Source organism: Rhea pennata, chromosome 17 (assembly GCF_028389875.1).
Source record: "Rhea pennata isolate bPtePen1 chromosome 17, bPtePen1.pri, whole genome shotgun sequence".
In the NCBI taxonomy this organism is placed as follows: Eukaryota; Metazoa; Chordata; class Aves; order Rheiformes; family Rheidae; genus Rhea; species Rhea pennata.
This window is the reverse complement of record NC_084679.1, coordinates 9219143-9244691: the sequence shown is the minus strand read 5'-3', so window position 1 is coordinate 9244691 and position 25549 is coordinate 9219143. Positions and strand designations below refer to the sequence as shown.

Sequence of the window (25549 nt, the reverse complement as noted above, 5' to 3'; positions counted from 1 at the left end):
AAGGCAGGGGACAAATAAGCTGAGTCTCAGGCTTCCTGATCATTATTAGGAGGGAGGAAAAAAAGAACCCACCAAGAAAAACACCCCATACCCAGTTCCTGCACTTCCTTTTCTTCTCAGCTCTGCGAAGAGTCTGCCCAGCTTCTGAAAAGATTCCAGCTGTCCAGCTGCAACCAAAAACCTGAACCCTTGGAGATAAAATGATAAAGAGGGGAAGGGACATCTCCTGGTCTAGTTCTCTGAACAGGGAAGACAGAAGAGATGTGCAAACATACCGTCTCTCACTGTATTTCTATTTTCTCTTGTTTTCTAATAATTCTAAAATGGTTTCTCAAATTCAAATGGGCAGATTTTGTACCAGTATCACCTCAGGTTTTGCATACAAGTCTTCAACATTATGTCCCTTGTTGGGAAAGAGCATGTTTTGGTTATTTTGCCTCAAACTTCAAAAAACAAGTTTTTCCTGATATTCTCCTATCATAACAGTAGTCAACAAACACCCAGTATACCAAATTCTTTCCTCAGAGCTATGTTAAGAGACTTCTCTAAGTAACACACCGGGACAGGGTTCCCCAAGATGAGAGCCAGTACCAACCCTTTTTAAGCCCAACAACAGGCTCTCAGAGCTTGTACTGACCTTGATTCTCTCTTTGTGAACTTTTTACTAATTTTTCATTGTAATAAAAATGACAGACAACATGAAAGGTGGGGAGAGAGAGAGAGAGAGAGGAAGAACACAGACCAGAATCCCCCCCCCCTTTTTTTCCTCCAGATACTTTAGCTAGAAAAAACAAAAACCAGAGTGCCTTACGGCACAGGAGGTTCTAAATGTTCTTTGTAGACCTTCCAACCACACAAGAGAGAAGAAAAACAAAGACATTAATCTAAGCAGTAACAATGCCAGTGACCACACTTCAATAGCCCCAGTGCATTTAAGGTACCTCACCGTTACATCGACATGCACACTACGCGCTCTTCATGTCAGATGAGAAACGTGAAGCTGGAATTATTCAAAACCACTGGAATGGAAAGCTCACATCAGTTCCAGGAAGAAATGAGAAAAAAGTCCAACATTTATCCACTTGATCAGCATCTGTCACATTTAAAGGAGACAAAATGCTTTCCATTCCCTTAAACTCTAGAAATTTCACAGGGAGCATTTCCCCAACAATGATCCTCCTACACTTGGCTAAGTAATTTGTTGCCTTTCCAAATGCCTCTGGAAACATCAGCAGGATCCACATACCACAATTAAAAGCTGGCGTGTACTCAACCAAACTGCTGAACTACCAAATGTTTGTTCTCCAATTACTATACAACAACTCCCTCTACAAATATGCCCCTCCAGCACTGCATTCACAGATTGGCAGAGATAGGGGTTTGCAATAGTTGCAAGAAAGTGTATCACTTTCTGCACCAAAGCACTGAAGTTTTTCTAGGCACACTACAATCGCTTTAGCTCTTTTATTCACAAGCAGTTTTCCTTTTCTTTCTTTCTTAAATCTTCAGTGTCTTCAAGGCTCTCTTATTCACAGCCAGAGGTACCACATCTCTGACTCCAACTACCAGAAAAATGAGTAAGAGTAGCTGCTAAAAACTTAATTTACACCTTTGTGAGGCAACTGGCTTTGGTCATCTCCTGCACTCACACCTGCTACATTATCATTAACTCAGACCTCATCTTCACTAAAAGCCACAGTACAAAAATGCAGAATTAGGTTACTAAGGGGACAGGGGTCAGAACCACACATGAAACCTGCATCCGACAAACCTATGAGGTCTGGCAACACGCTGAGCCTCCCCCCGCCAGGTGCCAAGAACCACCGCTCCACCTCGCGTTTTGAGGTTCACGGGCAATGCCTGGTCCACACAGAGCAAGACTCTGAAAGAGGCAAGGAGGAGAGGGAGAGGGGAAAAAAAAAAAGTAGTCAACTCTTCTAGCTATTAAGTTAATCAACCGGTTTAAACAGACTTGACACAGACACAGCACCCATTACAGCAGAAAAGGAGATGTGTCTTCCATTTTCTGGCTGTTACAGAACTCTATTTTACCACTATCAAAATGGTAACAGCAAAATAACAGCCAAACCTCACTGTTATTCCTTTCCATGTTCCACAGTGTTCGAACTCCAAACACTAAAATACTAATGACAAGAGAGCACATCTTGTCTCTGTAAATCTATGGCAATCCTGATCCAAATTTAGTTTTGGTTAATTTAGACACCACTGACATAGAGTTAAGGCTTTCCAACAGACATAGTGACCCTGCACCTAAAGCACCAACAGCAACCTGACAGGTCCTATACTTCAGTGAGAATCATTAAAGCCCACTGAGGAGACGGGCCCCAAAATAACCATCTGTTGAGGACAAAGTGAGCCTGACACAACAGATGTCAAAAACCGTTAGAGATGCATCGAAAAACATGACACAGGAACTTTTTGGTTAACACAACCACCATCATATTCTCCTTCAAGAAGTCTACCAGATCAGTACAACGCAATGTTTTATTCTGTGACAAGGACGTGTGTCACTGCACCCCTTTCACAAGAACAAAACAATTCTTACTTCCACTGCTAAGAAAGCAGGACTTAGCTTGAGCTTTGTCTTCTCTTCCAATTATACTTCACCACTCTGTACTCTGGCTTGCTGGGCAGTAGTTAATCCAGAGTCAAAATTCTTTTTATCGTGCTCTCAAGCAGTAAGTAAAACATTCTATTTTACCTCAGAGTGGGGAGGAAAATCCTGGTACATGCTGGTTAACTAAATTCAAGAAAAAGAACAGCTCCACCTTCGGCTTTAAGGTCCCGGTGACATCAACATTCACGGAAGAGAAGTTCTTCAATAATAAAACGGACTGATAAAGAGCAAAGCAGAAACTCTAGCAAGCATACAGTTTTATTTTCTTTGCAATGTAGATGAAAGCAGGTGAAATATGAGAAGGAGATGTACATTCTGCATTTTCACTTTCACACCTGCTTCCTGGAAGCCCAAAATGGCAACGTTCAAAGCTTTCTAACTCTGCTGGCCTAGAAATACATTTCACAGTCCCACAAGAAATCGCAACTAAAATATACCACCTACTGTTTTCCCAAGTTAGTAATTTAGTCTTCCTACCTTTCTGTTCTTCTACACACCCATACAGAGTTACTGAAGTTTCTCATGCCCCTGAGTAAATCATCCTTAATCCCATTCATATCAGAGAGAAAAAGAAGCAACATCAGTATTTAGCCTCATGGACAGAGGTGCCTGGAGTTGCATGAGACAGGCAGCTCCGGAGGGGAACAAGTCTTTCACTGCTCTTTCTGCCAGAGCAAGCCTTCAGGAGCCTCCAAAAGGACACCTGAATTACTGAATTACCCTGGAGGTGCCTGTTTCTTTCTGCTAATTATAAAACCACTCAAGGCTTCCAAACAGACCTCTCATTTCCTAACCACCACCTATCATTTAGATATTCAGAGTTCAGTAATTTGAGTCCCACCCATCCACACTTTTTTTTAAAAAAATACATAATTTTAGAAGATTTGGTCCTTGTCTCTAACCGGAGAGGCTCCAAAGTGCAGACATAGAGGCCTTTTTACAATTCTCTGAGTGGATGCACTAAGAAGTAAGGTTGTTTGCAGTTCCTCTAGCAAATCTCTATAATTGGATTCAATAAATTAAAAAAAAAAAAAAAGATTGTGAAATTTCCCTGAACAAGAAAGAACAAATGAAACAAAAAATTCAAACGGAAACCATAAACAGTCAGTCTGAAGAGACCACAAACAGCAGTGAACTATGACATCTAGAAGCTGAAGTGGATGTGCTCTTCAATCCTTCTGCTTTAAGCTGGTCACTTGAACTTCCTTCTTCTGTACCCGTAACAGAAACAAACAGATATGTGGCTCAGCTGCTATGAGATTTAGAAATGCTCCATCCAGAAAATTAATGGTTTAGCTCACAGTAAGCATACATAGAAAAAAAAAAAAAATCACTGCTATGAACCTTCTAGTATGAACCTGGGCATACAGAGCTGGCGCAGAACATCTTTGGAAGACCTGGATATTTTTTTCTAGCATCCAAGCTCAAGCATCCAGGACTGATCATTTCATCCTATGACTTGATGCTGTTTGGATTTCCACTTTGCATACTTATGAGAGGGAGCTAACAGAGAACTCTGTTGTAGAAAAAGAAAGAGGGGTTCTGGAAACAAAACCAAACCTTAGAAAAATCAGTATTTGGCTAGCTCCAAGCTTCGCAAAACAAACAAGCATCACTCCAAATAATTAATTCTTTTGAGTACTATTGTTTGAGCTTAGGGTAAGCTCATCAGAGTATTTATTTTTAAATAGGCTATGCCTAAAATTCCTCAATATTTTTGGCATGTTCATAGAAGCATTTTACAATGTTTCAGACCAAAGGTTATCATTTAAAAACAACATCTAAAGATATGTTGAAAAGCTTTTTAGCCACCAAAATATATCCTACTGTTTTTGAAAGTATAAATCTGTATTCCAGTTCCTCCCTAGACTCCCTCCAACTAAGCCAAAACAACCAGAAAATCACCCCACAAAGGCTTGCAGAATTCTCCCCTCCCATACTCAAACCTGTAAGCAACTACAGACAGTAATCACCTTTATTTGGGGCTAAATAAGCTGACTTTAGTCAGCACTGCTTTATTATGAGATGCAAAAAGACCACAAGTTTCCTTTTGCCCACGGGATAGGCAAATACAGATTAATTTAAAAAAAAAATCATTGGAAGACTTCGGAACAATTTGTTTTCCAGATACCTACTCAATCTACAACACAGCTGTCCAAATCATTAAATTAATAAGCCATAATAGCCCTGTGATTCTTCTGATCATACTTCAGATTAACACCCTCTCCCTGATGTATTTTGTACAATGTTTGATCTGCAAATTGCAAGTAATGATCTTGTGAACTACAAAATTAGATAATTCAATATAAAATCCACAACAGTATGGCCCAAGTATGGATAAAACATGAAATTCATCTGAATACTTGCTGCTCACAGCTTAAAGCACACTCCTGTTCTTTCTGTATACTTTTAGGTAGAGTCTCAAAGTTATACTTCTAAAATGTAGATAATCTCAAAGTTGCATTCACCAATTTCCTCACTGCAGAGCACAGCATCCAGGAACCCTTGGGCACTCTTACCTGTATCTCAATATTCAAGCACTGACACCTCTGGGATGCATTTCCTTGAGTGAAACAGCAAAAGTATCTTTCAAAGTTATCTTTAACAGCTGATAAGAAAAAGTTAAGATGCCCTGAAAACCTACCCATTCTCCCTCATCTCCACTCCCTTTAACTATATCAGATGCCCTAAAAAAAAAAAAAAAAAAAAAAGTTGCCTCTTGCACAGTTTTAGACCACTGCAATCCCACTAGCATGACTGCTCTAAGAGACCAAAGCATGAAAACATGCACTCCAGCACCTCTCCTCCAAAGCTCCTTTAGATGTGCTGTTCAACTCTCATGACAAACCCTCTCCATCCTCTCCACCTGTGAGCTGACTTATTTAGAGAACATGCTTTTGAGGTCCAATCCTGGAAAATCACATCTCTTGAAGCAGGCACCTTCAACTACATGGTCCCAGCTGCGGGACAGGAAGCATGTTTTCATGTGTGTTCTATAAATTTGCAATTTATTTCTCAGACTGCAGTACCTGCTCTGTCACTCTTCTACATATGTTCAGCCTTTACATCACTGACTGCAGTTAATCCCATATCATTTCTAACATGCTGCTTCCATGGTTTTGGCACATTGTTCCTTATTATTATATATCACAAGCTGATACTCACAGCCACTTTAATGAGAAACACAGTACTCAATTAGATTTAAGTCAGCAGTTGTAATACGCTCTAATATCTAATAGCTTCTCAGTAAATTGATCCTTGATATCGTCAGCCACAAAAATGCAACCAATACACTGCATACAATCTTCATTCATCACATTGCAATTAAGCTTCTCTAATATGGAAGGACTGAGTTCAGGAGAGGCACTATTATCCCTAGGCTGATGAAAATTTAACTCAGCAACAACAACAATAAAAAAAACCTCACAAATACTCACAAAACCACACATACTTGCTGTGCCACTTGTACCTTTCTTACAACAGCCTCTTGCTATTAAATTTCTGTAGCAGCTTAAAGACAACACAGAGCCTGGAGCTAAGGACAATTTGTAGGATTTAAGTCACCTTGCAGGCCTTTTCCAACGTAAGGAAGGTGCAACATCAAGCAAAAGGAAGTTCCTCAAAACGTTTGTCACCCTGAACAGCATTACCAGGTTCCTAGCTTGCTTCCAACATTAGTCTTTCTACTCAGTAATCACTTCAAAGCATACCAAATCCTAGTAGTGCTAGCCACCAGGTATCCATTTCAACATCCAAAGGAAAACCAAGGGAACACTCGTTCACATGCTTTACCATTCTCTGCTTTCAACCCTTTGAGAGCACCCTGAGATACCTTGCCACTGCTATTGATTCGTTTGCTGTCTAAAGACAACACATCAGGAGCTGCAGCCAACTCTCCTGAAGGGTGACGCTACTCCAACAGTCAGTTACTCAGACAACATCGCTGGATTCTGAGGAACAGCAGAGCCTCCAGGCCCCAGTGCTATAAAATACTCATATTTGTAGGGATAGCTTTCAGTTCTGGAAAATTAGTGACAACAGGTGAAATTTTCAGCAGCATATTACCCAGCAGGGACCCAACAGCTCCCAAAATTCCTTAAGAGCGAGCAGCTAACTACTTTCTGCACTTAAGAGAAATCCAGAATTAGAAGAGTTTTAGCATACTAGAAATACTTGGGTGTTTGCATTGTGTTGTCTGTTCAAAATAAGGAATACCAGCCTGCAATGGTTTACATTCTCTAGATCCTAGATTGCTATATTTAGCTATCTATTGAGGTAAAATGGTGATTTATTTAGGACATCTTTAAAGCAACAATTTCCCTCCCAATTCATGTCCAGTTTCTCAAATTAATTATCTACTCAAATTTTCTTCATGTACACACTGAGAGCAGCTGAATGCATTTCCTGTATATTAAATTGCTTTCAGAGATCATAATGTTCCTAGAAGAAGTATGACTAAGCAGAGAACCTAAAATCCATTCTTTGGAATCTATCTGGATGGGTGGAAAGTAGAAACGTGAAAGCCATCGTCTCTGGAGACTTGACACAGGAGTCTTAGCAGTCCAGTCCACATTTAGTGGCAAAGCTCTGTGAGCTTCTGTAATAAGGATTGGGAACTTCAGGAGGAGAGTGGAGAGCAGACCATCTGCAAGGATATCAAGTACTTTCTGCCTTAGGTTAGGCCAGAAGAACAAGAGCAGTTGACTATACTTCGCTGCACTCAGGGGCAGGAAAGAGAAAGCTTGTAGACCTTTCCCCACCCAGTCCCGGGAAAAGACTTTCAAATGTTTTCTTCGTTTTCCTTCTGAGTATACTTTCCCACTCCTGATCCTCGAAGGGGCTGTGCTCCAAGCTCCTAAGAACACAGCAAGAAAGTTGTCCAGCTCTTGTCAAAAACACACCACTCAGAGGAGCAGCAATAGCACCAAAACCATTGCGAGCAACAGAGAAGGCACTGACTTTACAGAGGTGAAGAGCACCGCAGACGGCTCTCCTTCCTGCGCACAGACCGAGGAAAAGGCTCTCCGCTCCCGGCAGCGGCCTCCACCCCGGCAGCACCACGAAGGTGCCCACGTCCCACTGCTGGACTCTGCCCTGTTCAGACCTCCAGCGCAATCAAAGCTCAACTCCCCAGTTCAGTTTCGACACGTTTGTTTCTGATTGCTTTATCATCATCGAGGTCGAGACTTTAATTCCGTGGTCTTGCCTGAAACGTTCTCGCTGAATGCTGGGCAGGGACTGCTCGGATTTCACAGCTCGCCTGGTCCGAGGCCCTGGGCACCCCCCACCCGGCAAACGGGGCTCAAACCAGAGCCCTGCATAAAACCTGCCTTCGTGTTTCCTCCTACTGACATGAGCCTGCATCTCTTTCACCTCACGCAGGAAGCACAAGGCGACAGGAGACACCCTTCCTTACAGATTAAAGATTACTGCAGCATTATACACTCTGAATGGGAGACAAAAAAGTTCCTCTTATTGCTCAACACCTCCATCGGAGCATAACAGAAGGGAACGGTCAGAACAAAGCCGGTCTGAAATCAGCCATCTCCTGAGAGCTTACACATTTCAAGCCTGTCCGGATTACTAACTAGGTATAACCGGAAACGCACGATCCGACTAACAGAAAGACGGCAGCATTAACCTCCAGTACCACTGAACTTATAAAATATTTAAGCAAAGCATGCGACCATTGATAATATGCATTTTGACCGAACAATAGGCTGTACAAAAAAAAAGTGTTTTTCCCCAGACCTTTAGCTTACAAGTATCTGTGGAGGAAGGAGGAGAAAAAGAGAAAGTTTAGAGGGGGAAAAAAAAGCAAAGCATCTACACAGAGAAATATTCCGATTTTTATTGTACATAGCCTGAAAAGTTTAAAATTTGCACATGCATAATAGTACAAATAAAACACACACAAGTACACTACAACTCTGAATCTTTTAGGTTTGTGAAGAGATGTACACAAGAAAATTCTGCTGAAAGCAAAGCACACACGCTTACCTCCAGCGAGGAACTTCAGCAGCCCACTCTGCACCAAAGCTGGACAAAAACCAAATACAACCGTGCTTTAATAATTGATGAAGTCCCCACTCTAGCTAAGGCGTCAGTCAGCTGTATGAGAACATAAACACACTAAAATACAACACTTTGATTCACTTGTTTAAAATTCAAACAAAAAGCTTTTAAAAGCAGAATCTCAAAACAAGACAACCAGGTAACTAAATAAATTTAATCTCTCTTTTTCTGGACCACACAACCCTTCAGGTTGGAGCAACTATTCTGAAACAAAGCGGAGACAAAGCTTCGGTCAGCAGCCAGCCTCCCCCCAGTTCTCAACCTCAGGCCAACAGCTCCCTGAAAAACTATGCCAGAAGTGACAACAACTTTTAAGAAGCACCTGGCCAAAGATGACCTGTAGTTACACGCTTACTGTTATATTAGGCTAAGCAGACTGAATTGAGACAAAAGCAAGTTTTACAAAACTGATGCAGCATACCAGAAGTGAAGTTTGCTTTCCTTCTAATGAGATAGGAGGGCTTGCTTGCAGCAAATATTCTAAGAATAAGGTACCTGACAGGTCAAGATTCATGGAAAGATCTGATGGCGACCATAGGGTCTGGCTGAGGTTTTACAAAAGTATTGTTTGCCTAAGGACAGGCATTTTAGAGGTAGCAAACTGGAAGAGCAACTACGACCCATGCTCTCAACAGCATCTTTAAATCCGTCACTTGGAGCTCTGCATCTAACCGCACCAGCTCTGTATGTTATGGCTGAGCCCCCACCTGCAACAGGTCACGAACTAAAACAGGGCGCTTTGTCCCCATTACTCAGCAGCGTTCAAGTCCCATCATAAAATAACCTCCCCAAAAAAGTAAGCTTCTTTGTTAGTTCTCTCTCCCCTTCTAGCTACCGTCTCCTCTGCAGCACCACGCCACTCTGCAGGAAGACCTGATAAGGGAGGAAGCCTACCTGAGGAGCAACTCGCAGACTCACCAACACAGGGAAATAGCGGCGCAGGGACCTTTGCACACAGTAGCTTAAAGTTTGATACAAGCAGTAACAGCAATACAAAACCACTTACTTCAAATGCTAAAACAAGATAGAAATCATTTTACATACAGATTATGCCCAGAGGGAAAAATTATCGCATAATTCTAATTGGAGTGCAGCATACAATACCCTCAGCCTGCCGTTCCCTATTTAGTCTACGTACATTACCGCTGATTAATCACTTAGAAAAAGTGAACAGGGGACTTCATCTAAAAAGCTAACACCTTGAGAAACTATCTTTAAGCCCGGGAGTGTCCGTTCAAATACAGAAATGTTCTCACACCAGTGGCTTGGAAACTGTGTAATGTTTGTATGACGGAGTTGATGTTACGCAAAACTTCACGAGATAACACAGGTTCTGCGCGCCGAAACTCCAGCTGCTCTGCCTTGTATGCTAGCGAAAAGCTGTACCAGCTACAGCAGCTGTGAATGCACAGAAAATAAATCAGATAAATAACTAGAAACAAATTTTATCCTAGAAATCTGCATTTTCAGGGTGCTTAAACCTGCACCTCTAACTCTACCCATCACAACCATGTGCAGAAGTTGAAGTCTGGACTATAATGAAACTTCCAATATTCCTCAGCGAGCAGACCGACCTGCAGTGGTCTTCATCCAGCCATCTACGTATTAAAAACAAATTAAAAATCACAAGTTTTCCATTATTCACAGGATTACTGTATTCATTTAGGCTTTTTGCTATTTGTAAGTGTTCATTTAAGTTGATGCCCAGAAGAGCTTTTTTTTAAAAAAAAAAAAGTTAAGAATGTTAAGTCAGTCTTGGGATAATCCCATTACTGGACAGTAGTATAGTTTATTTGGAAAATACAATGTTGGAGATGTATAATATTCAAAAACCTCCAACTAAAAAGCAGATGTCTGCACTCCTTGCAGCTATTACAAGACACAGCTGCCCAGCTCTGCCGCTACCGTTCGTTTATAAATAACTGGATTTGTTTCAAATCCAGACAAGGAATGAAAAATTAAAGTTACACCAGCACAGTTTTTTTTTTTTTAATGAATATAATGAGACTCCAGTTGTTAAACTTCCACGGGACACCCCGTCACTAGGCAAGGAGCTAATAACTCCACGACAGAATCGCATTGACCTGCTCAGCCCCGACCCACAGCAAGGAAGGGAGAGCTGCAGGCCACACTGAAATCCCCAGAGGTGACTAACGTCTTATTTAGAAAAAAGATTCATTCAAATATCACAGGCCTAGTGAATAAGACATTTAGAAAAGATTTTGGTATCAAAAGGGAAGTTAATGATGATCTGCATTTAAAATAGGCGAGCTGCCTGCACGCAGGCACCCCGACTGCCCAGCCGCTCCGCGCCGCAAGGACTCCTAAGCGGAGGCTGCATTCTGGGACACGTCAATTAAAATTAAGAATGAAATAACTCTGTGCAATGGTGCTGAATGGCATTTTCTCAGGAGCCCACAAGTTCAAATCGAGATTTCAGCTCTGCAATCGGGGGTTTCATTCTTAACTCTTTCATTTCCAGGGCGAGTGATCAGCTCCCGACCGTCTTCTCTTCCGGTTGGCTTCTCAGCTAAATCCAAAGGCAGATTATAGAGATACCCGTCTGCCCGAAGCCCAGATCGCGACACTACTTGGACCAGAATTAGTCAGGCACACGTTTGGTCAGAAAAGGCAGCACACTGGCTCCACATGACAAGGAACAGGATCAGAATTGGGCCTAGACTTACAGCGAACAGTTACAAATTGAAAAATATATTTAATAGTGCACTATATCTGGTCTTCATACAACTTTGTAGGAGCCCATACAATTCTACAGGGATACAATACTGCATTTCCACTTCATATACAGCAAATAAAACATAGCAAAACCCTCAAACCATTTTTCTACTTACAATATACAGCACAAAGTACAAAAAGCCATCTTGATTTCTTCCTTAGGAGAACATGAAGAAAATTAAGAGGAAGCAAGAGTACCTTGCTCCATCCAGCCTCTTCAACACCCAAAAACAGTCTTCTGAACCCACAGGAAACATTATAAAAGACGTAGTTAGTGGCATGCTTCTAGTCTCAACTTTAAAATTTTAAAAAGTTAGAAAGTAACCATGTATAATTTATACCCAGGAAAAAGCTTATTCCTGAAGCTGTTTCTTTAAAAGAAAATATTAGATTTCATAGATTTCAAAGAGGAATAAAACAGAACACTTCAGGGAATTTTAAATACAGGAAGGAGGGCTAAGGGCAGGGGGGAAGAAGCCCACAGGCTACGTAAATAGCCAGGCGGCTCCGGCTGCCGAAGCGGGATCCGCACAACGCTCCGTCGGAGCACAGCGATCCGCAAAGCGCACCCACGCAGAGGCGGGGGCTCCCACGAGCACTTCAGCTGCTCGACACAAGTCTCCCCTTAGCGCCTCGCTGCACATGGCAGATGTTGACTTTCCCAGTATTTTTTCTGGAACGTCTCTGGAACGCAGCCAAACTCAGGATGGCTCTTACGCAATGTTATGCCTTGTGGTAGAAACAGCAAAGGAAGAAAATTACATTTCATTTCAGTATTGAAAACTTTGTATTGGCACTATTAAGCCAAAATGTTAAAACATCAGCTTAGTTTAAAAAATAAAATATAAAACCGATCCCACGCAACTATGGCACAAAAATATTTTTCACTAGAGAATCAAAAACACCAAGCAACCAAGTAGCAGAAAAACTTGCTAGGCTAGAAGAATATCTCACTAGATTTAAAGCGACTTGTAGCCAGATGTTTCAATCCCTATTTACACGCCAACACCAGCAGTCAGATTTTCGGATTGATGCAGCACTAATTGATCTTTAATCACACTTGGAGTTGGTGCTCCCTGAGCTTTTCTGAAAGTCGGTCCCTCATTTTTAGTTGCCTATATAGCAGCAAATTTCTTCCTGAAGATCTGACCCTTGAAGAAATGGTAGAAAGGACCACATTTATTTTTAAATCCAAGACACTGAAAAGCACTGTAACATTTTCAACGCTGCAACTCCACAGCATTCTTTCCCTCATTTTACAGTTCTGACAAAGTTGATGAAGAATACTTTTTAAGTGTATATTTACTACAAAAGCTTTAACTGCCAATACAAAACTCTGTCACTGTTCCACAAATGACAAATTAGCACCTCTTTGCACCTCCTTATACTGTTGCAGCTAAGACAGAAGGACACATTGTCACCTTCTGTTTGCTTCACATTTAGTAAATGTTACTCAAGGAAGCCATTTTTGCCATTTCTCTCATCTAAAATGATTGATGGCTGCTGTTTCTGATGTAATTATGAATGTCTCTTCCCTCCAGAAATAACCTGCTAAAAAGAATATTGCACATTCGAAGCAAAGTACTACCCTTAAAAATTGCCAAGGGTATGCAGTAATACATGGCCTCGTATCACTATGCCACTAGCTGGTGTCAGGACTGTCATCAATGGATGAAGAGTTAAAAAGAAAAGAAGAGAAATGAGCTGTGATAAGATCACATCATAAAATACAAGATAAATGTGTCAAAGATGCTCTCTAACCTCAGGAAATACAACAACATTTCACGATAGAAAGAAAAAGAATGACCCAGATGAGATGAAATTGTTAAGGACAAATATGAAAATTTCCTTTCCATGTATACATTTACTTAAATTTGCATATGCTAATGAGCAATATAAGTTTTATAAAATATTGCTAATCTCATAGTCCATTATTTTGGGGCAAAGAGAAGAACAAAGGGTCAAAAAGCACAATGAGCTTGAAAACCACACGAAAAAAAGAAAGTTCTGATACTACTTTATTGCTAGAACACACTCACTCTGCAGAAATTAATATCATAACTTGCAGACTCAAAAAACAGTCCATGTATTTTAATCAAATATACACCAGCTTACCTGCAAATGTTATAAAGCAAAGACAGGCTTTCCATATAATACGTTATTGAAAATTGCACCCAAGAAATTATGAGCTTAGCTTCACCCAACCACGCAGTGTTACTGGGAATCTGCTACAATCACCAGCAATACTTTCATCAACTTTCTCATCTCCCTTCCTCTAGATTGGGACCGAAGTTCACTGGCCTCCCTATTTCCAAACAGCCACAGGGCTTCTGAGCTGGGGTCCCTGCTTCACCTACGCAAAGTTCTTTGGCAATTTCAGCTTAAATACATAATGCCTTGATTTACATGCGCATGTCTTCATTTTATAACCTTTGGGCACATTTCAAGTACTGCCATCGCGATGCCCTGTGAGACAGCTGTGCTCTTCTGCCAGTTAGGAAAGGGCAGTCAACTCTTGTCTGGAGAACAGCTTTCTCCTGCTCCCTTTCTTTACTCAGAAAGAAAACCTGAAGAGCAACAAATGAGAAAACACAATAGAGGGAAATATCTCACCCATGAAACCTCATCATTTCCCTTTTATGCCTGCTCACAAATCACACAGTGCTCATAAAATATGAAGACCTTCTCTCCTCCAATATTGATTTATGACTATTTATAAGGCCTGGTAGCAATAAAACAAACAACCAAATAAGAAAAGCAGACAAGCAACTAGTGGGTAAAGGACTTCTTCAGCAGAACATCAGCCAATTTAAAAACATTATCAACTCAATTGAAAGCAACTAAGTCATGGTAATACACAAGCCAATCAGCAGTTGGGAGAAATAATGAAACTATATAGCTTTTAAAGCTAGAAACACAGAAAGAAAAACATTCCCTTGCATTAAAGGCAACTCATAACATCATTAGCTTTTCCTAAGGAAAGTCTATCAGAAACCTAGGAGTTCAAGGACACGTTTCACGATCAGATGCTGTAAAAAGAGCAGGTGAGAGTTAGATTTGACATTAGTAAGCAGCATTAACATGTATTTTATAAATAAAACTGTACAGTTTACTAGATTTTCTTATTCCCACAGCATTTAGCATTTAAGATAAAATCTTTTACAACCTAGGAAAACATATTTAACTGTTGTCTCATTACAGCATCATAAAAATGATCTATAAGAAGCTGCACTCTTAAGAGCAGCGACTGAAAGCCATTGCCAGGATTCATCAGAGACCTGAAAATGGGAAAGAGATTACAAAAACAGCCAAACTGGGCAACACTGGTGTCCCAAAACATATGACCGGTTTTCCAGATGAGCTGACAGCCAATGTCATTGAGGCCAATACCAAAGTATCTGCTGGATTATTTAAGTGACAGCACGTATTCCCCTTAATTTGAAGCATACTGAACAACATGAAAACTATTCTGGTCATCATTGCTTCCTTTAGGAGGAAGGTTTAAGGAGGACAAAACATTTGCATGACAAGTCAGCCGGGTTCAAAGACGTGTACCTGGGAGAAGACCAGTGTGACCCGCTGCAGGAGCAGGGCAGCGGTGCTGCCGGACTTTGGCCAATACAGGACAGCACTGCCGTGAAAGGGCTTCTAGCCACCTTCGCAGTGTAAAGAAGTGGGGTCCCTTTTGCAGGTGATTAACGAGGATTTAGGAAGGTGTTGACAGGAAAACCCAGCCACCTGCATAACCTGTTTTAAAAACGAGTTCTTTCATCCTTCTAAAACAATTAGTTTTGCCTCACTGAAACACAATACTGTGAGAGGTATGATATACAGCTTTACATATTGCCTTCCTTACCAAAACTTTCTCCACTTTTAATCGAAATTTAACATACTTCCAATAGCCTGAATTAAACTCCTTAGCAAAATAACTCCATCTCATTCCAGTCTAAAAAACTCTGATCTTTGTATAACATTTGTATAATGGTACAAACAACATTTTGTTTCTTTGTTAAATGCATCACAAAACAGATGCACTAAGGCCCACAGGCCGATATGCCTGGAAGCCTAAAGGGTCTTTAATCCAGCAACAGCAAATTCCCTTGAGAATCATATCATCGAAAGAGAGATATGCAAATAGCTGAAGATGCAAAACAGCAGAACAGCCCTGATCGCACGCAGGAACTGTTTACATCTCGGGACTCTCCCATCCATAAACAAATCGTGCTGCACATCTTCCATCAGCTCCCTAATGAATTCCACATTTTTAAGTTGCAGTCTTCCAAACATTCAAGCTAATTGTGATTGCTATTACACTACACACATCCACAGTAACCCTACTTACATCAAGTCACCGTCTTTCTTACGTGCTATCATGTATATCGGTATTAAATATAATATAGTGTGTATACATATATATATGTATCCTATATACATGTATGTAGCATTATAACAACAACTCCTCAAGCAGATACATTCTCTGCAGTACAAAAATAAACTCTGACATTCTGGTTTCATTTCAGGCTTTCAGGAACATCTCTTTCTCTGCACATTACAATTGCTTGGCTGTGAAAGCTTTACTAAAAATAAAAGTTCAGAGCTGTGCCAAGTGATTTAGCTTGCAGAGGCAGAAATTCTCAAGCTCAAATATTCACTAGGTTCACTTTGAACAGTTTTCACTTTATTTTCTGAATGCCAAAGAGAAGAGTTGTGATGGGAAAGATAGATGTGTGGGATTAGCCAAAAGGGAAAACTCGGGCATTTCAATTTCCTGCCATAAGCAGGTGTGGGCTTGACTCATCAAACAGGCAGAAAGAAAAAAACAGTGAAAGTAATGAATTTTCACATTACCACAGCATACAGGGAGCACTGAGTTCATGGAAACACCACTCCTTAGTGAGACAAAAGAGATCTTGCTCATTTGGAGACACAAAAGACTAAGATTCCCCAGTGAACAGAAGATTTCAGCCTCTTCATGCTGATCAAATTTTTAACCAGATACAGTTACATTTGTCCACTACTGCCACTGCTTAGGCATGCAGACAAATGAATACAAAAGCCAAAGCTGGGCTGCAACCTAATTATATGTGAGAGACACAAAGGAAACTGAAATTTAAAACTATCCTGGTCTGGGTTTCAGTCTTCTCTTGGCCCAGTAATTTGAAATATGCTCTCTCTAGTCTCAGCATTTAATTCAGGGACTCCATTCACTCTCAAACATCTCCTCTTGCTATTTATTCCATGTTTGGGACACAGAAAGGGAGCATCAAGTCTCCTCTATCCTTTAAAAGGGGTAAGGCAGGGGAACACCAGCAAAATTCTACCTCCCATTTCTCACTAGAAATAAATTCTTTGAACATAAACTAGACAGCACATCTACTATCCTAACTTTATGACTATTTAAGCTACTGCAGTAATTAATTTCCTTTTCTTACTTCCTGTAGTATAAACAAGCCTGTGCAATGCTGTGAAAAGACAGAAAGCTGAAGTAACAAGCAAGACTCCTTTATTAAATGTTGGAACAAATAGTTAAAAGGAAACAAGTTCCCACTCAGATTATTTCAATCTTCCACCATCATCACTTACACACAACTTTAACTCCTTCCCCCATTTTTCTGGGAGAGTCGTTACAGGCCCCAGCTGAGCTTTGCAGAACATCAATCACAGAGAACACTAATGACACAATGAGAGCTTCCAAAAACATGAAGAACTGGTTCTTTTTAATGCTTTATTCTGCCACAAGAAGATCTAACCAAACCAAACCCATACAGAACTTTTATACCAAGTCATCTGAGATGCCACAAAGACAGTACAGGGGTCTCATCAGCAATAGTAATTACAGGAGATCCTGCATACATGCTTCTGCTCATTCCTTCCCCTTTTCTTTCTCCTGTCTAATCTACTTACTATTGTGCTCCTTCTCTCCCCCCCCCCCCACTCCTAGCCTGATGGCACAGCTCTTTCAAAGGCCTTCAACTAGATCAGCATATTAATCTGGCTAAAGGTGCTTTTTTCATTTTCCTAAAATAAGTAAGGTTTGTGCTTCAGTTTTTAAGCTGGATCAATTCACTGATCTTGTTCACAGAGTGGTCCTGAAAACATATGTGCTGGCATAACAGAGGGGACAACCTGCTGCATAACTTGGGAAACCAATTTTGATCCCCATGAAGCTCACAGAGCTGCACCCACAGATGTTTCAGGAAAGGAGAGCAGCAAGTGATGGAGTCTGTGAAGTGTTATTTTTCCTAATTATACCCAAACTATATTAGAAGTTCTACTTCTGAGGCTCAAAGTGGTATCTTTGGGGGAGGCAGGGAAGTAATGTCTCCTTTATTTCTACTACGATCTTTTCTCTAGCATATCTGCATTAAAACACACTTTTTACATGTATACCTTCTTATCCCCCTGGATTTTTTTTTTTTTGGGGGGGGGGTGGGGGTGGGGGGTGGTAACTGCAGTGTTACAAAGTAAAAATTAGGCCAGCCTGATGCAGCTGGTACAACAGCTCAGCTCACAGCCTTGGGGACAGGTGGTAAAGCAACACAGCCTTGGGAAGTGCAATCACCATGCTGGAGCACCTTGCTTGCTATGTCTGTTACCGCTAAAAAGCCAAACTCGCACAAGCAGAGATCACAGCCTCAGCATTATAAACTCTTGTATTCAAACAGTTGTTGGCACTTTCAGAAGAACACCCTTTTTCACAGTGTTTTCACACACAGAGTACCTCCATCCCGCAACCCACATATTTCACCACGCTGCAGACTCAGGGCATCTGGTCAGGCAGAAGGACCCCACTGCGCAACCCAGAGGCCAAGGCACATCCTTGCACCCGAGCTCCCACCCGTCCTGCCACAAGTGACACCCTGCTGCAGGGAGCCCCTGCCTGCAGGGCAGAGGGCAATTTGTGCCTCCTAGGTGCTCCAGCACGTAACTTGACATCTCGGTAGCTGAGCCATGAAAACGCGTTCCCTTCGGCCAGCTGTGCCGCAGAGGCTGCGGTCCCTGCCATGGTTTACCTTCGGGAGCAGGGAGGAGTCGACATCTCAGCCTCAAAGTGCTGCTCACTCCGAGGTACTGGAGCATAGTAGAGCTCTCAGGTTTACATTCAGATCCGTGTGTGAATCCAGCTAGTGATCCGTGTCAAAAATTAGAAGTTAAGCTGCCTTCTTCGTTTTTTCTAGTATGACCTGCCCACCTGTCGGAAAGCAAAGATGCTTTCACATGCTGCATCTCTGAGAGGACTTCTTCCATGAGGTTTCCACCACTGATGCAGACTTATCACATATGTTAGTAATATGTTGGCCACTTTTTCATCCTGCTAGACCAAAGACTTCATGTTCTCTCACATCAGAAGCATCCTCCAGTAAAATGTTTCAGGGACAAGGCACTGGGGAAGTGCAGCCTTACAGAGTTTGGTGCATGAATTAAGAATTAGTAAAGTATTTTCTGAAGCAGAAATAATGCAGAACTGCACCATTTTTGGCAAAAGCCACTTTAAGTAACTCCTTCTCCCTTATCAATTTAACAGCCCTATGGCAAGCCAACATTTAAGCTTCAGATCCAAACCACAGCTGTGTGTCATACAGTGACCAACCACATTTTAATAGTCACAGATCATACGGCCCAAAGACAGCATCCATTCAGATCCTCCCGAGTTTCAGAAACTCAGTACTTACATTCAGGCTACTGAAAACTTTCAAACTGTAAACACGAATCACAGCTTTCATCTGCTTTCATCCCTGCCCTACAGGGAGGGGAAGGGACAAGGAGGCACACTGCCAAGGGGCTACCTGCCCTCAACGCTCATGGCCACTAGAATCTTTTTTCCAGCACACATTTCTTCTCCCAACGCTCCCAGGTAGAACGCTCTTTGCAGGGCCAGGACTTCAAGACGTACGGCTGTTATCAGCAGAAGCCAGAAGGAGAGTGAAAAGTCATTCCTGTTTCTTCTTAACTGATTTAACAACTGCCTTAGCTCAGATTTTAGCAGGTGGGGTCTCTGAACAGCTCTTTAGTTAATGCAGCAGAAATCCCACCCAATCTCTCCCCAGTTTTCTTAATACTGGTTGTGTGGACTCTCCATTCACCTCTAAATCATTTATCCATTTAGCTTAGTTTTACTTAATTGTGATCATTAAAGTTAAAAGATTACTTTCTAAATGCTCTGCAACCACACAATAAATTTCTCTGACAACACACAGTTCAGAACTACTGCCCTTCATTAGGCACAGAATTCCCTAATATGCAATTGCAGTACCAGCCTGATGAGTTACACCGCAAAAAGATCTCAAAGCAAATCAAGAACCCAGGCTTCCCTAGAAAAGATAAGACATCTCTGTCCAGTCCCCAGCTAGGACAAGCAGCATGAAAACTAAACCAGGAGATTTTTAAGTCTGATATGGAAAAATGAATGTACAAATTAACTGAAATCCATGATTTAAAGTAATTAATAGTAATCTTTGACTCTCACTTAAGCTTTCGCTCCTATCAAAACAGAAAATCCAGACAAAAACATGACACCACTAGCGCTGGCCAGAGGGCATCAAATGTACCTTTGCATAAGCAGTGTTCTGCTCCTTACCTTCAGATTTTTGTCCTTGTATTGAGAGAAAAAGCATCCAGAAGGGACAGATTTCAGCTGCTAACTATGTATACCAATCACTCATCGCCTGCAGTTTAATAGCCACCGTATTTCCAGGTCAAGCAGCACAACCAGGCCCACATACACAGATAAAACGCCTTCCCTCCCGCCCTCCGAAGAGGTCCGCAGGCAGCGAGCGCGGCGCACGAGCAGGCACCCGAGCAGCGCGGGAAGCCCGGCACCGCTAGCCGGGGGGTCAGCAGCGACAACGGCCGCCCGGCCGGTCAGGAGCCCAGCAGAGAGGGCCGCTTCCAGGCACTGCGAAGTGCCCCGCTCCTCCGAGATGCCCGAGTGGCACACAACAGCAACAAGCCAAAGCGACACGTCACTAACACTTGCAATACACAAAACCTTAAAAAAAAAAAAAGTATTATCAGTGCATTTTACTTGCCTTACTCCAAAACTTAGCATTAAAAAAGAAAGAAAAAGAGAAGAAATTAAGGATTAAAAAGCAGCTAAACCACCTGATGCACAGCAGAGGAGCAGCTCTGCTCTGCCACCACCTGAATTTATGGGGTTTCCCGGGGCTTCCACGGCAGGTGAAGGAGGTTAACACCACAAGCACCTGTGAGTTAGAGGAGCCTACACGATCTCTGCTTATTTACATCTAAACTGCAACCGCTTTGCTCTGCAATGCCCAATGACACTCCAAGGTACAGAAGAATATTTGCGATACAGACCGACAAGTTCATTACAACCGTTAAGATCACAGCCGAGGGGACTTTTTGTTTAAGGTATCTTCAGCGTGAAGCGCTGAAGTTATTCCCCTGACACATCCAACAACGCAGAGAGAAAGCGACGCTCCGCCGAGGCGCAGCGCAGCGCTTTCTTTTCTCTAAGCCCCGCTCCTGGCTGCTCCGTGCCAAGGAGCTCCCCGCTCCACCGAGCGGGGCTGGGGGGCCAAGCAAACAAGAGCTCGGGCTGGGCGAACTTCCACCGGCTGACGGAGCCGCAAAGCGGAGCCTCCCCCGACCGCTCGGCTAGGAACAGCGCGGCAGGTTTTGCTCCTAGTTCTCCGCTTAAAGAGGAGGAAAGGGGAAAGAAGGAGACCGAGCAAGCGCCCGCCGCCCCCGGCTCGCCCCGGCGGCCGCGCGGGGCCCGCAGAAGGAGCGGCTCGGGCACTGACCTGGGCGAGTTCAGCCGGCAGCCGCGGGGGCGGCGAGACGCCCGCCGGAGCGGCCCCGCGCCCGCGGGGAGGCGGCGGCGGCGGCTGTCGCGGCTGCTCCCGCCGGCGCTGACGGGCAGCGGCAGCCGCGCCGGGGCCGCGGCCACGGCCACGCCCGGGGGCAGCGCCCGGCCGGCGGCGCGGCGCGGCGCAGCGCTGCGCTGCCTGCGGGGCCCCCCCCGCCCCGCACCGCCCCCGCCGCGCTGGCGAGACAAAGCGGCCAAACGGCCCCGAGCGAGGGGCCGCGCCGGCTGCGGGGCAGAGCGCCCTCGGCCGCGCCGAGGCCCCGCTCGCCTGCTCTTTGCGCGTCGCTGTGAGCGGCCGCGCAGATCGCTGCCCTTCCTCGCGCACTAGCACCGGAGAGACAGCATCTTCCACCACCGGCCCCTCCCGCGGAGGGCTCCCACGGAAACGGGGAGCCCCACGGCTCAGGCTACCCCGGCCTCATTCTTTAAAACCATTCACCTGCCCACAAACCTGTCTCACGTTTGGTGGGATTGTCTTGATAAAGTAGTCGTTAGCAAAATGAACACCAGCTGTTCCGTATCTTGCACCCAAAACCAGGGACCCCACGCCAGGGCATGACAGGTTTCCCCCCTCCTTTCATTGCAGTAAGTTGGGAGCACCCAGCTTTAACACCAACACCTCCACAGACAGCCCGGGCCAGGAACCTGCACAAAAGCGGTGGGAAGAGAGCATCTCCCACACCTCCTAGCTCCAGGAGCCGACCCCTCCTTCCGCCTCCTGCGAGAAACTCCCGGGGGAGCTGTATTGCTAAACACGGAAGGAGATCAGATCTCGCAACAAGGAGAAGGTGGATGTAAGCCAGCCTTAGCTGCACCTGAAGGCTTTTCCACTGTGGACACACCGCAGGGGTGGGAGCACCTGCTTTCATCTAGCGCAGGAACCACCGCCTGGCCCTTGGCGCGGGCCGAGAGGCGGGTAGCTGCCGCCCGCCGCCGGGCCGAGGCTGTGCCGCCGCTCTACGTGCCCAGCCGACCTCTCCTCTCTCGCGTGCTAGGCTCTGGCAGCAAACAAGCAATAAATAAATCCACTACTGCAAAAGCTGGTGGCTGAGCAATAGTAATTAGGGACTGAAGGCTACTGGAATCAAATGAGAGACAGCCCCGGAAAACAGGGATGGTCAAAGGCCACGAGACCAGCTAGAAAACAGGTAGATCGCAGTCGAGTGTTCTGTAGTTTTCACCTTGATGCAGCAAACATGGTCCCTTCACCCCGGTTTGGGATTCCCTGAAAATTCTAAAAAATGCTTCCAGTGTCAACCTAATTAACATGTTAATTAACATCAATCCTAGCTGATAGACACAAGAAGGTGGGATCTCCTATAGTGACACTGAAGACAGGAAGGAATGTTTCAGACCTATTTAATCCCAATTTCTGCTTTCCTATTACTGCCAAAAAAATGCCAGGGCTCCAGCTGAATGCTACAACTACGGCTTTGTGTTCTGGGGGCAGAGAACAGTGTAGAACTGTGCGACTGGACTCAGATCCTCAATTGCTTAAAAATAAATATTGTAAAGGCTCCTCTCTGGCTCGATAGAAGCAATGGTGGGCATTTCACAAAGTTTCAACTGAAGCAAAGTCTTTGCTTCACTGTGGCAGGGAAAAGCTCTCCGAGTCTATCTGAAGCACAGTAATTTAGAGGCAACTGATTGTGGCCCTTAATAAAATACTTAAAGACCAAAGTAAAGCAAGAGGAATGCGTCTCCTGTACCTGTACAGCACTCACCTCTCTCCCTCCTTCTCCTTGACCAGTATTTCTTTAGTTAACTACCTAAAATAGTTCAACTTCTGTTAAGGCCACTCTGGCATAGAAAAGTACCCTTCAGCTTAGGCACGCACATGGATAGCTGCCAGATCTTATACACTGTCAAAGAAAACATTATAAAGTCTATATCCATAGGGCACTGAAGTAGCTACTCTGGCATGCAAAACAACGAAACTGAAAACCTTCCTGGATGGACCTGCCAATTCTTACTCACATAAGGAGTCTCTCACGTTGTAAACCCCACGAGGCTGGCACTGCTGGATTTTGAAGTCCCACCTTCTGGAGTCAGGTTGTTAATTAAAAACTGAAACTTTGCTTTCAAAGATAGAACAGGTGTTTGTAGGCCTTCTGGTTGAAAAGTAAAATTTGAGAATGTGATGAGCCAAAAGCAAAAGAAAAAACAAAATTTTTTGTTAAAAAAGAGAAAATACATTTCAAATCTCCTTATTTCTTAGCCACGTGCAATATTTCAGAGGCCTTATGATTCTGAATGCTTGAATTTGGCAACCCTGAAGTGAAAGAATGGAACTAATCACATAAATAAGAGTTAGAGATTAGACCCCTAAGGTTATACTGAACTTCCAAATTCTGGCCACAAATAAATCTATCCATTAGTATCAGACTGCTGACTATACTCCAACATTTTTTCACTCCTTTTCCCCCCTCAACTGAACCTTATTTTCTTACTCTGACACATTTTTTCCAGCTGCAAAAACAGGAGGAAGAAATTCCTTCTCTTTGAGAAACTAAAAATTTATAAAAAGCAAGGGATTTAATTCTCTGGAATATGGAGTAGAATGGTATGTGGTCCAAACTCTCTATTTTCTCTCACTACTCTTAAAAATTCTCCATTACTAATGCTACACTATAGATTGATCTGCTCCCAGAGAGTAAAAATGAAAGGGATTGACTATATACAGGGTTAAAAGTAGAAAAATCTCCTCCAGTCTTAAGGAAAAAAAAAACAGTATTACATTTATAACAGAATGACAAGAGCAAGAAAAACAAATCAAATATAAAGCTTGTACTGTAGCCATAATTTCATACTGTAGTTATTGGAAAGGAAAACAAAGACATTGAAATGCATGAAAGAGCCAGTACTAGTCATTTTTCATTTCTTTGATTTGGTTTTAGGATTTTCCAGCTGATTTGTGACTTATTTCAAGCTGAACGTTACAATAACTTGCTCAGAAGACACTGGATTAGCTTAAGCCCTTCTGTTTCTTGTTCAGAAGGCAAACGTGGTTTGCCATTCTGTACTAGATTGATAGCTGTCTGGACCGTCAACTGATTTTTACAACAATTTTCCAGGTAATTACTATCTCCTCCAAACCAACCACCTGAGGTTGTTTCAGATCTCTGTGTTTGAAATTTTATTCCAGTGCAACCTTCTTGTATTTTAAATACTCACACATGAAAATAAAGTGCAAAGAAGAGCTAATGCAAACGAATATTTCTGGGTTAGAAATAGGGAAACAAGAGTTCTTTTCAGTCTTTAACTATAGCATCCTGAAAACACTGCTCCGCCAACAGCTAAATATACATTTTAGTTTAAGTCCCTAAAATGAGCTCAGACAGCATTCTGTAACCCTCTCCATCACCACAACCGTGGTTAAAAGTATTCTGTTTAGCCAGTAATTTGGTAGCTTAAAGAGGGAAGCATTCTTTTTACATTAAGAGTAAGCTCTGAAATTTATTTTAAACCAAAGCCTGTAATTAGAGTTGGTACTCGCTCTCAGGCTGCCCGTGGCCGCCTTCGGCCGCTCTGTTCTCAGCCACGCTGCCGACTTCGGTGAATTACTGCACGTTTGCGACAGAGCCACCGAGTGCAGAATTTGAACTATCAACAAGATGGCCTAAACTAGCAAAAGGCTCAGTAATTTAGCAAAGTCATCATAACCGAACATTCATTTTAGACTCCTTCAGCACAAATTCAGTTTATGGAGACTGCCAAAAGAGAACAGGAGAAAAAAAAATTTTTTGAAAGCTTGTTGAATTCTTCAGGCTCAAAGCTCAGGGGAAAAGGAAAATAACTGTTTGCTTGCTTGCTGGTTTTAAAGTTTCTGGAAATTGAAGCACAGGCAGTTCCGCCTGACCGTGAGCGGAAATTTCTTCACGAGAAGAAATTCAGCGAGAGTGACGGAGCACTGGCACAGGTTGCCCAGAGAGGTTGTGGAGTCTCCTTCTCTGGAGATCTTCAAGGCCCACCTGGATACAACCCTGTCTAACCTGCTCTAGGTGACCCTGCTGAGCAGGGAGGTTGGACTAGATGATCTCCAGAGGTCCCTGCCAACCTTACTGATTCTATGAGTCTGTGAAACACGTTTGCTGCTACATGTGGATCTGCAAGGGCAGAGGCTTATGAAGACCCACTGACTACTGGGCAATGCCTTGAAAGTAAAGATCTACCTCATTTGTACGTGTAAGGATCAAGGCCTAAAGTAAGAAAATCTTTTCATAAAGATTCATAAAATTGAGAGATATAGTGCAAAAAGGGTTTTGGGGATT

At 43.0% G+C, this 25549-nt stretch overlaps 1 protein-coding gene across 10 annotated transcripts in view; it reads right to left on the bottom strand.

Annotated features, from left to right (window-relative positions):
* ARVCF (ARVCF delta catenin family member) overlaps window positions 1–25549 on the bottom strand; it is a 292145-nt gene that overhangs the window by 136920 nt on the left and 129676 nt on the right. Inside the window, exon 1 of one of the 10 annotated variants that reach the window (XM_062590424.1) lies at window positions 21214–21286. The exons of 8 other annotated variants lie outside the window; for them this stretch is intronic. The gene's annotated coding sequence lies outside the window, so the exon portion shown is untranslated. Of the gene's footprint in view, window positions 1–11565; window positions 11592–21213; window positions 21287–25549 lie in introns of those variants that run through there. One more of the 10 variants, XM_062590423.1, reaches the window with a different exon arrangement.